The 17,056-nt window shown below is 43.9% G+C and overlaps 1 protein-coding gene across 17 annotated transcripts in view; it reads left to right on the top strand.

The window, feature by feature from the left end:
* baz2ba (bromodomain adjacent to zinc finger domain, 2Ba) overlaps window positions 1-17,056 on the top strand; it is a 68,482-nt gene that overhangs the window by 5,964 nt on the left and 45,462 nt on the right. For all 17 annotated transcript variants that reach the window (XM_082531561.1, XM_082531553.1, XM_082531557.1 and 14 more), the window contains exon 2: window positions 7,776-7,818. The gene's annotated coding sequence lies outside the window, so the exon portion shown is untranslated. The remainder of the gene's footprint in view (window positions 1-7,775; window positions 7,819-17,056) is intronic.

Here is a 17,056-nt window from a genome sequence, read left to right as displayed (position 1 = left end):
CTCGCAGGTTAATGTCCTCTCAGCTGGGAAGTTGGTGAGCTCTCAGTTGATCTACCTAACCTTATGTTACCTTGCTATTTTGGTAACACTGCCTGTTCTCTGAACGTCCCGATAGTCATCAGGATCCACAAATAATTGTCTAAAGTGCATGCTTGGTGACAGCAGCTTTTAAAGTGAGCCTCTTCTAATATTGTGCCTGTCCTTTTGCTGAGTTATCTGCATCCATCTGTACAGTGAGAAATGCAGCTACGTTTAAAAAAAAAACAGACTAATGAGATTGGGCATATGCCTTTCTGTTGTAGAAGCAAGTAAACAATCTCAACTCTTAATTAAGACTAAACAAATCAACACCCATTTTATTTTTTCTACATTTCTGTGTGGATTACATATGGTGGATTAATTACCGAACAATAAGCAGTGTAAAGTGCAAGTGGGTCACCCGGCGTTGACTTTCAGGAGACAGAAGACAGAGCGGCCAAATTTGGGAGGGAAAGGCGATAAGCTGCTTCTTTGCCGTTCGTCCCCTGGGCCTCTATTTATCATTCAATGTGAGAATTTCCTTGATGAAAGTCAAGGTTGTTTGTGCATGCTCTGTCTCGTTGGGATGCCTGTTTTTCCACCAGCAAGGTGAAAAGGTTGATTTTCCCCCTCCAAAGAGATGCCTTGTTTGGGAAGTCCAGGCTAGTTTCTTTTAATGAAGTCTCTAAAGGTCCTGATGATTTTTCCACTTCATGGCTGTTTTTGTTTTATACATTAGTGAGGATGCGAAAAATACAGATGTACTTTGTGTGTATCTCCGTGCCACACAGCGGCGAGCATGCAAGTCCTCATAATTGTGTGTCTGTGCTGCATGTGCTAAAGACGTAGCAAAGAAGGTTATCACCTTATGTGAGCTGAAAGCATCCATTTAAGGTGGCCTTTATAAAAAGCAAGAGTGGCAAGAAAGATGGCAGCATAATGAAAGCATTTATTTTCTTGAAAAGAAATCACATCAGTGTTTCTTGGCTTTGTGAAATAGATACATTCAGAGTCTCTTAACATTAGCTGAAGGAGGCTGGATTGGATTTTTCTGTCATTTTTCTCCCACCTTGTCCTCCCTGTCTCGCTTACCAACATTTTCTTGCGCAGGGACTTGATTATGGAATTGGCATTGAGGTCTGGAAAACCTGCTATTTAGTCTGATGTTTTCCACACCTTGACATCTGCAGCAGGGGGCCTATACTTACACATTTCTCTTGCATTCTCCCATGCTGGCTGTGCTTGGATGGGGAAGGATACTGGGAATGGGAAAAGAAATGGGAAGAATGTTTCGGATGTCGGAATTGGTTTCTCTATTGGTGTGCCTCCTGGGTCAGTGGGGTTTTTGATGATACTATAGAATAGCTTGTTGCAGGCAGGGGAGCTGTGAGCTTCGGTGGGTGTTAAGGCGCACGTACACAGGCACACGCACACACACTTGCTGTCACAACACAGGCATTTATGTATAGGGACAGCACACACATACACTAACGTGTACACACAAATGCATGAGATTGCGCCTCGACAGCCCCCCATTTATTGATCTTCTTCAGCATTTAAAATCTGGTCACTGCTGCCACAAAGGCTTTTTATTTTAGCTGCGCTGGCAAAGCGTGCTTGAAGCTAAGCCAGAATTTAAAATATTTAACTCCTACACAAACGCCATGAGAAATGACAAGGAGAGAGGAAAAACAAATAGAAAAGCAGTTTGGAGCTGTGCAGTAGCTATATGTGCATTTGTTGAGAACCGTGTTTTATGTAAAACACGCTGATAGGATCACCTCGCACTGAGTCGGCTGTGTAAGCGCTATAGTTTGGAGTAAAAATGTGCGCATACAGCACCTTTTCCTTCATAAAGTTTTTATGAATTGAGGGGGCTATCCTGTGTTTTTCTTCAGAAAACAAAATTGTGGAGAAGAAATGATCATCGACTCTAAATGTAACTTAACTCAGAACTGAACTGCAAGGCCTTACAGTGTTTGTAGTGCAAGCTGAAAATGCTGGCAGTCATTGGATTAGTCATTACTGGACCTGGAACAAGCGGCTGTTTTTAGCATTTTAAGGTTAAAAAGGGATACTCGTGAGCAGAGAGGCAACTCACCAATGGCTAATCTGCAAAAGCCCTTTAGCATGCATTCTTATAGCCCTGTTCTTTTCTTAAGGACAGCGTGTTTCTCTTTCTCTCGTCTCACTGCACACGACACCAGGTATTAAAGGCAATAATTTCCCCCTTTTCTTCTTCTTAGGAAATTGTGAGTGTTCAGTTAGTCCCAGGTGGCATAGAGGAAATGATCTGACTAGCTGCGTTCACACTACATTTTGAAATAATTTGTCTTGAAAAGGTCAAAGCACATATCAGTGATTTCGAAATGCTCTTACATTGTACTGAAAATCTATGTTGCATTAACATTACAAATCACAAAGGTTTCCTCATCCGGTTTAACCTGCTGCTGCTGTTTTTTTGGTTTGTTTTTTCCTTTCTTGTCCAGCTACGAAAGCCTAGCCCTGCTCAGTCTGTGGCATTGTCCCGCTTTCTTTTTCTCTGTGTCTCTGTCTGTCCTTCCCTCTCTCTGTCTCTCTCCCGCTCTTTGCTTGTGCGCTCTCTTTCTGAACGATGACACTGAGAGACAGCTGTAACGTGAGACGCCTCTCGATCCTGGCAGGGGCTTCGAAAAGCTGAGGCAGAAGGGAGGGAGAGGGCCTTTATCTGAGACTGGGGGTGCTGACCTCCCTCATTCCCCTTCTTTTTCTCTCCTCCTTTTCTCTCCCCGTCTCTGCGTCTGCTGGCATACTCCATCCTCCCCCCACCAACAGAAGCCGAGACTGCACTAAAAAAAAAGCGTAATGAGAAAACATTTTCTGCCCATAGCAAAAAAAAAAAAACCTGATGAATGAAATGATGTGTGTTGTTCCTGTTTACACCATTTAAAGCTGTGTGTTGCTTTTTAAATTGCTAGCATCCCTCCATCTTTAGTCCACACTGGATGAAACTTAAATTGTGTTGTCAAGTGTTTACAGAATGTATGGAGTAATATTTGAGTGACTTATGTTTGTGATCTGTGTGTGGACTCGTTTTGTGCATGTGTTTGTGTGTGTGTGTGCACGTGTGTGCGTGTGCGTAGATGGAAACATCCACACATCCCCTGGACTCTAGGCTATGGCTGCTAAATCCTCTGTGAGAGCTCCCGTGTGTAATCCAAACATTTAGAGCTAATTTAAGCATGCAGGCAGGAGCAGCATCCTTTAGGAAACAACAGCTCTCTCTCTTTCTCTCTTCATCCACCACTGTGTATGTGTGTGTGTGTGTGTGTGTGTGTGTGTGTGTGTGTGCTGCGCAGGTGTTTGTGTGCGAGTGTCTTGTTGTCGCTGGAGGGAAATGAAAGCACTCAATCACTCACCTGTCAGAGTACTTCAAAATCTGTCCGTAACACACAAGTACACACAACCACACACAGCCACACATGCATGCATGGACAAACATGAACACACATGTGCATACACACTTACCCCTGAGGGTTTGACAGCACTGGCCCTTTATTGACTCCCTTGATCAAGGAGACAGCAGATCCATTTAATAGAAGCTACACGCACACACACACGAGCGCACGCACACACACACAGGCACGGAAATCAAAGTGGATTCACATCTGCTCTCCACACAGCTCCACTGTATCTTCCTCTGGTAGTCATTTAAAACTGCGGCTTTATCGGCTGTTGAATTAAATTTTAAAAGCCACTACTAATAGATGTCATAATGTTTTTCCATTGCCGGTTTCTCTTGTCATAGTTGCATTGCCGTTGCAGAAAAACAGCTCTGATTTGCCTCTTTGCAGCATCTTGTGTTACAGCATGGAGTGCGAATGCAAGCCCAGTCAGGGTTATAGGCATGTTCTGTTGGCCGTGGCCCCTGTACTCCCCCAGTTGGCCATGTTTTGTGCTGAGTGTTTTGGAAGGCCAGTTAGCCAAGAGGGTGCTGGGAGGAGATGTGACAGCTGTGTTGGTCACGGCTACTCTGACCTTCACACGTCATCCTGATGGATCATCAAGGCTGTGGCGATACGCTAAACCTGTTGTGTAGGCCTGCGCTACCATGAGCATGCACCAGCATTCAGCTGCTTGCATTTTTGGTATCAAAGTGCAACTGAAGTCAGTACTCAGTAATGACAGATCCTGCAAAGAAAAGCAGGAAATGGAGGTGTACTGCTTAATGCAGCGAAGAGAAAAGTTATCATGGCAACACAAAAACATGCGCGCATACATGGCACTAAAAGGGCGAAGCATACAATCAAGACTGGAATTACACACGCACACACACATATATATATATATATATATATATATTCTAGCTCACACAAATGGATTGCACTAATGTTCAGAGCTTTTCATTGGTCTCAAAGGGCTTTACTCCAGTGTGTGGTGTAACCCGTTCCCTCGAGATGGCACTTGCTCCATCAAGTCAAGGAAGAAACCATTTAGGGGAATGATAAACACACACGTATATTCACACATACACGCGGCACTGGGAGGCTGGAGGGATTTGAATTGCACTTAGGCAAACGTTTCTCACATAAGTTCTTTATTCCTCGTCTCGTTCCCATCTTTCCCCTGAACGTACACTTGCTCACATACAAAAGTACTTGCGCAGAGATTCCATTTTGTCAGCTTTCAGCCCCAGATCATGTAACGATAAAAGATGCTGCCCTGCAGTTAAACACTGCCAGTAAATCACAGGGCAAAGAAAGCTGGGAGAAGCACTTATTTTTAAGCAGCATGAGAGACCATACTGAGGGAGGGAGGGGGGGCAGATAGGGTAAGACAGAGAGAGAGAGAGGGAGAGAGGAAGAGAGAGCTTCTTTGTGCACTGTGTACTGGCATTGTGTGTGATGAAGAGATGAATCACTGCTATTTAGGGATTGGTTTCCTGCAACTGATTGTGTGACGACTCGGTGGCGGACAGACTGTCAAGACTTGCCTGTTTTGTTCTGGGGGCTTCAGGAAAATGTCTGCGGCCAAGTCTCACTAACTCACTCCCACAGGGCCCGGTGTGCCAGAGATCAGCAGAGACAACAGAGACAAACACCTCGCCAGTGTCGCTCGTCTAACAATGCATCAAATATTAAAAAGCAGGGGATTTTAGGCCAATCTCAATATGTATATTTTCAGAGTACACTTGTTTTCCGTGCTCAAATACCAGCAGCTTGTTCATAAATGAAGGCTCACGTGACTTTTTCTTTCTTTCTTTCTTTCTTTCTTTCTTTCTTTCTTTCTTTCTTTCTTAGCTTTCTTAGCTTTCTTTCTTTCTTTTGACCCCTCTATTTAACCCTGTGTGGATGCCTGAGAGCGGTTGTATGAATCTTAAAGTAAAGTCAACATCTGTTTGGCTGAGGCAACAGGGGTAGATTAGAGTAACCAAACAAGACAATTCAGGGAGACATCATAGCAGTTAGGTTGTACGCTGTCCATGTGCAAGCATGCCTGGAGTTTAAATGCTGGTAATTATTACTTTGGAGATAGTTCTTTGTGTGTGTATGTGTGTTTGGTTTTATTTGCCTTCACATTAATTAAATGGAAATGACTAAGCAATCATGGCTATTATTAAATTGACATTCGGATTGTTACTCAAAAAGTAATAAATTCACCGGCATAACTTAGGGCACCGATTTTGTTGGATTACTTGTATATATAGACATTCAAATATCTCGGTGTTACTCAGAAAGCACGGCTATGTGAATTCTGTCACACTAAATTAATGCTGAGGTGAACCTTTTTGCATTCGTGATGATTTGTATTTGTTCAACTGTAAATAGCGCTTTGAAGTTTTCACATCATGTTTCACTCAAACTTGTAGTTGATTAATGTTTTGCTTGGCATTGACTTTGGCTTCAACTGTTTTGTACTTTTTCTGCCTTCTTTCTTTTTGTCTTTCTGTTGTAGTAAAATCCATCTAAAGGGCTTGGGCAAGCAGTTTTATTTATGTCATATTGGACTTTATGAAGATTTTAATGTATATTTATTACACCCTTTCAATATTTTATATGCCAAATTAACTATTAGCTAATTGAAAAAGATGAATCCATAATTAATTAATTGTTTGCTGCAGACTTAATACAATGCCCTGACATAATTTATGAGGACATAGCAGCGGAACAAGGCTGCAGTCACAGGAAAAGAGTGTTTTGTAATGTTTGATGTAAAACTGGTAAGATCCTACCATAAAATGAGGTTAATAGACTAACAGCCTGATTCTCAGTGAGGCAAATGATGGCAGACAGCACTGGCTTTCTTATCCAGTGTAATTCACCTGCCTCGTGGCTGGCAAATCATTTTCTGTGGTGAAGTCCTGTGAGCAGAGATCCTTTAATCATCCACTAATAGGCCTTTATGAAAAAAGCTGAAGATGAATTCAGCCTACCTGGCTCTCTGTTATCATTATCACTGCGATGAGTTATCAAAGTATTTGTGTGTGCCTGTAGTTTGTGATGGTGTGTGTGTGTGTGTGTGTGTGTGTGTGTGTGTGTGTGTGTTTGTGTAAGAGAACAGATAATGAGGGGAACCATTACAGTTCGATCAGTTCGGTTATTACCAACACAGTCAGTCTAGGTGATTTCTGTTCAGTGATACATTGAGTTGTAATGACAGACATGCGTTGCACTGTGTACCACAGACTTTGGAAACACTTGAAGGCATCTGGACAGACAAAATGACTTACTTACTTGTAACATACTCCCTTTCTTTTTACCATTTGAGCAAGTGACGTTAACAGAAAAGACGGGAACTTTGTAGGAAAAAGGATAGCTTTAACTATTATTGTAATATCTGACCACATCCGTGCCGCTGAGGCATCCACCAGACTTGATTCAGTTGCTGTTGACCAGATGGATGTGTTTACTGACAACAAAACCTTGTTAGATAGCTACCCACACATGCTGTAACACTGCTTGAGTGTTGCCGTGTCTGGAAATGTCTGCTTCCCTGAGTCTGTGTGCATGTGTACAGGGAGCCGTGACATTTGTAGGTACTGCATTCTGATCCCACCTAACCTTGCTGACACCAGTTATAACTCATAATCGAAAGCTGTCCTTCAGCTGTTCTTTTTATTCAACACGAGGTTATATCAGCGTAAATGAAAGTTGTAAAAACTGCACTGTAGTGTGATATACAAAGCAGGGTGTTGTCTGTTATGGTGAGCTGCTCAGATTAAGCCCGGTCTGTAAGTGCACAGGAGGGCCTTAGAGACAATGCATGAGAGATGGGCGTGAGAACGCTGGTAAGGCTTGGTTCTCTGCAAGAACTGTCTTGTGTTTAGGGAAAATATCCTCACACTTGAAGCTCCAATGTCTAGATTCAGTTCTAACAAACAGGTTTTGCAAGAACGGGCTCAGGGAGAAAGAGACTTTTTGTGGGTGTGAATATCTTTCTGTTTGTGTGTGTGTGTGTGTGTGTGTGTGTGTGTGTGTGTGTGTGTGTGTGTGTGTGTGTGTGTGTGTAGCCACAGCTGTGTTTCAGACGTCACTGTATTTTTTTCCTTTGATGTGTCTGGAAAACCACAAATACTAAGCTGTGTAACTGTAACTTTGAAGTGCAAGTAGTTTTTAGGGCCTCCGCCAGCTTTCAGGTCGTGAAATGAAAGAAGAAGAGAAAAAAGCTTCATAGTACTATATCAAAATTGCCCGTTTTGAGAATGCTGCTCTTCTTATGAGTCAGATTGTTGTATTCGGCCCGAACCACAGTGATCTCTTGTTTCTGCTTTTCCCCAGGTGTTACAGCAGTGATGTCAAAGAGCTGAAGACACCTGTAACAGTAAGTGCATCTCTAAAATCTCTCACACTGCCCAAAATGCATGTTACAAAATAGTTGATGCGTGACTTTTGAAAATATACATTGTCACACACTTCTGCTTTTACAGTGGTTTTTAAAAAATTATTTCTTTTTTTTTATGGCGCAACAGAACAAACTTGCAGACTCCTCCAGTTTCAGGCCTAATTTGATTTTCATTCATTCAGCGAAAGAGGATGTTTTTTTTCTTCTCCCCCAATTAAATTTAACAAGAGCCCCTTGAAAAGCAGTTGTTATGATTACATTACAAATTCGGGGTTCATTCAGTGAATCAAGCAATTAATTAGATTTCTCCCATTCTAATCAGAATATTTGTATGAAACGTACGCGCCTAATAAACATCCTTTGAGTTTGCTATCTCTTCAGACCCAACACTGAATGTAAATGGGTGTTAACTGTGCCCGACAGTGCTTCTGGGTTAGGATCTTGGATTGGGTTTAGTTGTTTGTGTGTCTTTCTGCGTGTAGCATTAATCTTCTCCTTTTTGAGACCCTTTCTTTCTTCCTTCTCTGTTTTCTCGCTGTGTCTGTGTGTGAGAGCAAGCTGTACTCAGGGGCGCGGCTGCGTCCTCAAGGCTTCACTTCACACACACCAAGTGGTGTGCCAGTTTATTGTTCCACACACACAGACAATGACTTGCACTTTCTCTCCTGCCTGACTTGATGGCCTTGTGCCTGTGAGTGTGTCACCAGATCAAATTGGATCTTTTAAAAGAAGGTTTTTGCTGAATGCAGAGCTCAGTGAAATACTTGTTTCGCCCGTGACTGTCTTTTTAGCCTTGTGCGTTAGCAGACCCGATTCTATCAGGTCTAACCATTACTGCTTCATCTCTGGCTGTGAATGATACATTATATCCCCTGCAGGTTGGTGCGGGCTGCTTGTATCATTTGTGATAAGTATTGATGAGTCCTCTCTTGGGGAATCAATTTCTAGGGGTGGGTAGTGGTGGTGGGGTGTGTGTGTGTGTGTGTGTGTGTGTGTGGGGGGGGGGGGTAGCCTTCTAGCTCAACCCCCACAGCTGGCTGCTCCTAACTGGTGTCTTGGCTGCCTGACTCTTCCTGCAGCCCCATAGAGAACAAGCACAGCAGAGCACAGGGGAAAGATGGAGCTCATCCAAACAGCTATGGTGTAATTAGCTGACATTTGTTGCTTGGAAGACAAGAGGAGGAAAAAGGAAAGAGCTGCTCAACTCAAACACCCAAAGGAATATGCAAATGTTGAGGGTGAGAGAAAATGAAAGAAAGACAGAGAAATGTGTCTAATGGCACAGAGATATAATTATATTACATTCACGTACGCATGTGGGTGTGTAATTGTGTGTGTTATGAACCCATTGAACTTTATGTGAGTATTTATGTCAGTGTTTTGCCACTGCAAGGCACGAACCACTGGTCTACGGAAAGGACTACAAAATATGTTAGGATAAGAATGAGGCTTTCTCTGCTAAGAGACGATACCCTCGTCTGCTGTGTAGCGCTGTTATTTTTTAGAGCATGTCTTAAAGTATTCAGCCACATCAGCTAGGCATCACACAAGTGAGATGCACAGTACCCGAGTGAAGCAGCCATCCACAAACGGGCTGATTCTCCGGTTCCAGGAAGGTTGTGCGTGTGCATGTGTGCGCTCGCATGTCTGTTTGTGTGCGCGTGTTTAAGCGAGAGTGCCGTACTGCATGTAAACTATCTGTACTTAAGCCAAGGTGCTGTGCGAAGGAGCAGCAATGCTTACGCAGCCCCATCTGCTTGATCCAAGCTTGAAATGCAATGCTTTTTAATGACAAAATACTGAGTGGCTGGGAGCTGTGTGTGTGTGTGTGTGTGTGTGTGTGTGTTATGTGAGTGTGAAATAGAGAGGAATAAAGGGAGAGGGAGAAGGAGAGAGAAAAACATCTCGAAGGTCAGGAGCAGCGGGCGGCCGTAGGGGAGAGACACGTGAGACAGAGATAGTCTTGCGTCAGCCCCACAGCAGTCCGTTCTTTATATGTGTGTGTGTGTGTGTGTGTGTGTGTGTGTGTGTGTGTGTGTGTGTGTCCTGTGGGGCCAGCATTTCCATCCGCATCCCACCGTGTGTTACAACAGAGTAGCATGCCAGTGTTTCTATTCTGAGTGTCTCTGAAAAGATAGATAGATAGATAGATAGATAGATAGATAGATAGATAGATAGATAGATAGATAGAAGGACAAATTACTGCTTGGAATTACTTCGAAGCAGTCAGTCACTGAGCTATAGATAATTTTTTACATGACTCTTGTGGCAGTGGAAGGGGAAATTACACCTTCTAGCCTGAGGGGAAAGAATTTGTGTGTCTCGTTGCCTGTCACAAAACCTGAATAGGGTTTCATCAATCCTAGCAACTACTATCATTTTTCAGCTCTTATTCATGAGCCCTCTTTGTTTCTCACAGTGTCTTTTTTCCCAGTGCCCTTTAAACTGGTGCTCTGTTAGATTGGGGAAGTGTTAGAGATAACTCCTAAACATTTAGTACTTTGTACTTGCCTCGAAGCTAAGATTGTTAAAAAGCTACTGTGTGATTGTCCTCGGGATAGGGAGCAGAGTAGATTCAGCAGACACACTCTAGCATTACTTTGGGCTTAGCCATCCATGTCTTTGTGTCGCTTTCACTCAAACTCATGCTTTCTACACACACACACGCACATGAGGAAACACACTGGCTGTTCCCCTTCTGCCTCTCTTGGCCCGCATGATCTCGACAGGGCTCAGTCCTGTAGCCAGACTTTTGATTCACCCCCACTGCCAAACAGCCTCTGCTCTTCTTGTCCCCATGAAGGGCTGCAGCGTGGGGTGAGGCTGCTCTTTTACAGACACTTGTGCCATGAATCACTGCTTGCACCCAGGGAGCCTCAGTCCACTCAGGGGCTGCCTGCCCGGACCATAATGTGCGTGGTCATGAGGGGGCCATTTTGAATGGAGGCCAGACAAAACAGGAGCTAAAGAACCCAAGCTGTGAGCTTTCCTAGAGAGGGCAACAACAGGAGTGTGTGTGTATGTCTCTGTGTTGTATTTGTTGTAGTACGGGCTTGATGTTGGCTATACAATGCTGAGTTCTGGGTGTCATAATGCAACATAATTGTATACCAGTAATTTATGAAACATTAGGAGTAGACCTTTAAACCCCATGCATCACAAACCTTTTAGCCGCATACAAACGGGATTGCAATTTGAGCTCCTTGGACGCAGCTCTAATGCCTGTTTCACTGTTAGGTTTGAAAACAAGTGATGATCCATCCTTTGCCATCTCTTGCACTTACTTACCAACCTACCAATCACATTACCCTCACCCTGAGTAGAAAATGGTATCTAAGACATTTTTGCAAAGTTGTCGACGTCATCTTAGAGCATTTGGCCCTTTCATCAGCCTAACCCAGATGTTGTCTTTTTTTCTGTGGGTCACATGGTTCACCAGATTTAAAGGTTTTAAAGCCAATTATGTTCTAAATTTGATGTTTGTTTGTCCTTGATTGTTCTGATTTTGTGTTTTGTTTTGCTTTAATTTTGGAAGCTTAGCCAAATGGGTTAATATGACTATTAGTAATTGGTTATCATTAGCAGAGTTGTTATTATAAAAAGCCATCATTATTGTCTGTACTTAGTCTGTGCATGCATGCGCTGTTAGAAAATGCAGGGTTACTGTCTTATGGAGATAATTAAGCAGACCCCCCCACACTCCCCACCAAGTCAATCAAACACACACACACACACACACACACACACACACACACACACACACACACACACACACACACACACACACACACACACACACACACACACACACACACACACAGAGTTTCCTCATCTCTTTCTCTTACATACACACATAAACATCCACAGTGCCTTGCATTGACTTCCATTCTTTTCCTGGAGAGTAATTCCAAGCTTAGCTTTGCCTTACTCCCCTGTACTTTAACCTAACCTTAACTGGACAACATGTCATCACTTTAAAATTTAATGATTTACATTATGAGGACTTGCCTTTCTGTCCCCAATAAGGAAGACATGTCTGCACATTGTGGTTGTGAAAGGAGTGTTGGTGAGATCTGTACTCAAAAATGACATGGTGACCTAATGTTTATATTATGCAAGCATATATTAACCTTTATAGATAGATAGGACATGATAATTTTGTTGAAAATCTGATATCATGCCAGTCTTAGAGACACACACACACACACACACACACACACACACACACACACACACACACACACACACACACACACACACACACCAGCTGTTTCCCTTATGAAAGCTTTCAGGTTTATTGGGTCTATCTGCCGCATTTATGGCCAAACCACATGTCTTCAACTGTCTGTATTCCTTGGTCTGTGTTTCTGCTCAACCCCTTGTCTCTCAACATCCTCTCCCACTTCCTGCCCCCTTACTCTCTTCCCCAGGTCTTCTTTCCTCCTTCTCTACTTCAAACACCCACACACTAAACACAGTCCACTGCTATGGATGCGTTTTCTGCCTACGTTGTGTGCCTGTGGCTGGGAATAGTTTGTCCCTACTGGGCCTGTGCATCCCAGGGCCTGTTGTGCCAGGCCAGGTTGTAACCTGGATACAGCTGTAGTCAGGAGAAGCCATTAGCTGTGCCAGGAGGCCCCCAGCTCCCAGTGAGAGCTCATTACGGTTTCTGTGCAGTCACACTTCTCCTATGAAACACAGCAGTGTGCCTGGTGAAACTAGCCAGGACACTGAGCCTCAGGGAAACCATTATGGCTTGATTTGGAGTTCTGAGAGAAAGAAAGAGGAAGAGATAGAGGGAGAGGGTTTAGGTTTCATCGAAAGAGTAGAATGAATACTAAGAATGATATTAATCATTAAACATAGCCAGCTTTCCCTGTAGTTAACTGTGAGAGAGTGAGTGTCTATGATTATTGGATTTGATTTTCTCTTTGTTCAGTGGGTGTACATGTGTTTGTGCGTGCGTGTGCGTGTGCGCTCTGAGTCCCAGTTCAACCGTCTGGTCTGGTGTGCAGATGGTTGAGTTGAGGCCTGCTGAATGTGATACCCATTTTCTTTTCTCTGTCTCTTTATCTGTCTGTTTTTCCTTACTTTAGTTCTGTTTTGTTTTCCTTTCTATGCTACCTCTTTCTGCTAGGTTTCATTTACCAGTTAACATCCCTGACTGCCTCCACTCTTTCATCACTGCATCTGCTGAGGGCCATCTAGGGCAGAGGAGAGTTTTCCACCGCTCTATTTTCTCTCTCCCTGCTTCTTTATGCGCCTCTCAGGGCTCAGTGCGGCAGCTATATGCAGTGGCTTTGGAATGAAATGTCTCTTAACCGAGCCATGTGCCCCGGAGCTACGGTAATTGCAGGTGAAATTCAGCTTCCTCTTTAAAATGCCATCTCTCATTTCCAGTTACCGGCCCCCTTCGTATCTCTCTCTCTTTTCTCTGCCTCCCTCCCCTCCTGTCTCCCTCCCTCTCTCTCTCTCTCTCCCTCTGGCTGTCTTTCAGAGGCGTGTGAATCCCTCAGCCCCTGTCGCGTCTCTCTGCCCCAACAGACACTCCCACAATGCACAGCGCTGATGGTTGCACAGTGATATCAGCCATGCAGAGGAAAAGGGAGGGCCGCTGTCTTGACACATACACATTCAATATGTGCGTGTGTGTGTGTGTGTGTGTGTGTGTGTGTGTGTGTGTGTGTGAAGAGAGAGTGCCAAGATAATATGTGCATGACAAAAACTGAAAGTGTGTGTTTGTGAGTGAGAGACAATAAGCATATATATCTTTGGTTAGATGAGAGAAAAGGTAATGTGTGTTGTTGTGTGTTCAAGTGTGTGTACGTGCGTGTGTGTGTGTGTGTGTGTGTGTGTCTACAGCGTCAGCAAGGCGTGAGCTGTGTAGAGGTGACATCAAGGTGAACGCGGCGTGCAGAATGCTCTGCCGACTCGGGAGGCAGCAAATGGCTCTGTGGCAGATGGAGTCTTTGTCAGGGAAGAAAAATGGCAGCTCAAGAGCGTCAGAAAGACCCCCTTCACCCCCCCACCCCACACACACGCACACACACACACACTGTACATAGACACTAAATACTCTGTGTCCTTTTTGCACAGTTGGCCATACACAACAAAACATTCATAGATGCAATACAATCATACACACAAAACATATACACACAGACAAATGTTCATACACATACTGACACCCCCCCCAACACACACACACACACACACACACACACACACACACACACACACACACACACACCCCTCCTCCTTCACAGTGAGCTAGGCTGGCGGGCGGTGACCTTCCCCTGCTCGGAGGGTTCCCTGGCTGTTTGATCAATTATCCCTCTCCCATTGTTTACCAGGAAGCAGGGGTAGAGAGGAGAGGAGAGAAGCCTCAAAATGGCCACTGTCAGGTGGAGGGATCCATTTCCCTGCCAGCGTGGGGGTGGGGGTTAGGGAGAGAGAGGGAGAGACAGAGGGACCATAGCCACGAAGCACGCTTAGAGGGAAGGGAGGAGCATGATCGCCTGGCAGTTGGGATGATATGACATTATACTAAAGATTCAGCTCTGACAGTGGTTAACATTTGTAATGCTGACATCATCCGTTAAGAGGTGATCGTCAGATCTCTCAACTTGGAGGAGACAGTCACTAGTTGTCTGTGTATGAATCCTAAAAACGAACATTTGTGCCAAAATCAGTGCTGTATACATTTCTAAATGAATTGTCATGATGTTCGTGCAGTGCTGCAATGACATGCACACACACATGTGTATGCTTAATGCCACAGTACTGCAGGTACACTTCCTATTTTTAGCGTGGAGAAGTGAAGGGGGTGTGGGGGGGGGGGGGGGGGGTACATACTCTAAAGGTCAGGTGGCAGAGAGAAAAAACCGACTGGGAACAAATGATGCACTAAGCGAATGACACTCTGAGGTCCTGCTTTAATATGTATGTATCGCAGGTTGATGGCTGATTTCATTAGCGCTTCTCATTGTTATGCATAGATTGTCCTCCTGCAGCAAAATGAATATTGTATTCACATGCGCGCGCGCACACACACACGCGCATATACGTGCACACACATACACACATAACAAGCTGCGATTTTCAGGGAATACTGTATGTTTGCATCTTGCACAAAAAGACTTGAAGAAAAGGGTGATGTTTCCACAGGCTGTTATCTGTGTTGGCTATAATTAAAACAATTTACAGAGCTGTCATTGTAACACAGGTTTCAGCGCTGCTGTGGACAATTGCTGTCAGGTAGTTGGTGTGATTATTTAGGGGTCCTTGCTGATGCACGCGAGAATTATTTCCAAAGCGGAAAAGAAAAGCTATCTTTGTTCAGATGACTTGAGCAAAATAAGTCATGTCATGTCTGTGGGTTCAGATTACGTCATTTCAGTTTACCTAAATCCTGTCTGTGTTTGTGTGTGTGTGTGTGTGTGTGTGTTTCGTGTATGTGTATGTATGTGTGTGTGTCTGGGAGAATAATATGTTTAGTTCCATCAATTAGTTTACTGTAAGCGTTTATGGGACTATATTATAATATTTGCACACAGAGAATACATGTGGTGAGTGTGTGAAAATGCCTGGCCACTTTTTTCTAATCCTCCAAGATGACTGTGTTTCAGAAGGGATTCCAATCCTTAGTGGGGCATGAGCAAATGCTCTGTGCTCGATATTAATAGCTATTGTGGGCAGAAAAAGGGAAAAAAAAAAAAAAGCTTCTGCATTTTTCCATATGTTTTGTAAGGAAACAGTCCAGATGGATCATCTCTTGGTCTGGAGCTTTCGCTTTCTTCAACCCAGCTCAAATCCAAGTGGTGTTGGACGTGCCAGACACACACAAACACACACGCAAACACACCCCAGTGCTCACTCTCCTCCCGTCTGAAGTACAACAGGCTGTTACTGATTAACATGTCTAAACTCAGCCAGTTCAAAAAGCCACTGCAATTCTTCTTCCAGCTTGCCCTCATGGATGACGTGACAGTCTTTCTTCCCAACATACCTCACGTTCCCCGTAATCACCGAGATATGTTTGTCGCCTTTCTGTTTGTTGCCTGAGAAGCCATGTTGGCATGTCTTCTCACATTACACACTTGGTTTCATCCCCTTAACCCCGTAATTCCCAGCCTGCATGGGCCGCCTGACCTCTTGAGTCATGGATGTTAGACTCATCGGCATCGCAGGGGACAGAGTTGGGATTTATCCTGCCAAATAATTGTAAGCATGGTGGACAGGAGTAAACTTTTTTTTTAACTGGATATTTAAATACCTCCAGTGATACTCTTTGTGAATGAATTTTAACTCTCCTTGCATCGGTTTTTCAGTTCTGCACAAACGTAATTTAAAAGTCCCCCTTGAGAAAGCAAAGCACGCACACTCGCTTCTTCTTTCCTGAGTCGGCGCACGTCCGAACAACCGCACGTGTACACGTAGATGCATTTTGTAGTGTGACAGGATGCCACATAGTTGGCGTTTACCAGTAGGCTGGAATTTCAGGATAGCACGCAGAGAGATAAAGTCAAATTGTCGTTGGTTAACTCACTATTTCTGGGCCACAGAGCATAAAGGGTGTCTGTTTATGACACCCATGCATGCCATGTACGCATCACTTACATACGCCACTCTGCCTTTGCTAGTCAATTGATAATAAAAAAAGGAGTAACATGGCTGCTCCTAGACATAGGTGCCAGCACAGACAAAAGCCGCAGTCTTGTCTGTGAATGCATCTAAGTTTTCTTTTTTTGACACATCATTTCTGGAACCAGGAAGTATGCCACAATGACTGACAGGATGTAGGATGATATTGTGTAGGTGTTTAAATTGTGCTTTTAGAGGTCACAGTGCCCTTAAAATAGATTTTGAGCATATTATTCTGCGTTGCAACAAGTTAAAGGGCAGGCTTTGTAAGTGTTGATTCTTCATAACCCAGTGGTGCTATATTTACATGAAGAAATCATGAAATTCACTTAGTCAGCAGCGGAAAAACGAGCTTCCTCTCCAAAACCACCCACACCGCTTTCAGCCTTGTTGTGACTTGTTTGTCTGTCGTTGGAGGATTTTGACTTCTTCCAGAACAATTGCACTTAAACACCCTCAGTTCCAGAGAGGACGGGAGCTGGTTACACAGCGGCAAAGTAGCGCTAAAAAACACCAGCGGAGCCCGTGAGACAGAAACTTTGAATACACGCTTTCTCCCACCCTTGTTGTAGCC

Source organism: Aulonocara stuartgranti (genome assembly GCF_965226115.1).
Source record: "Aulonocara stuartgranti genome assembly, chromosome: 1".
NCBI classification, from domain to species: Eukaryota; Metazoa; Chordata; class Actinopteri; order Cichliformes; family Cichlidae; genus Aulonocara; species Aulonocara stuartgranti.
Note: the sequence above shows the minus strand (reverse complement) of the source record. Positions and strands in the feature narration are given on the sequence as shown.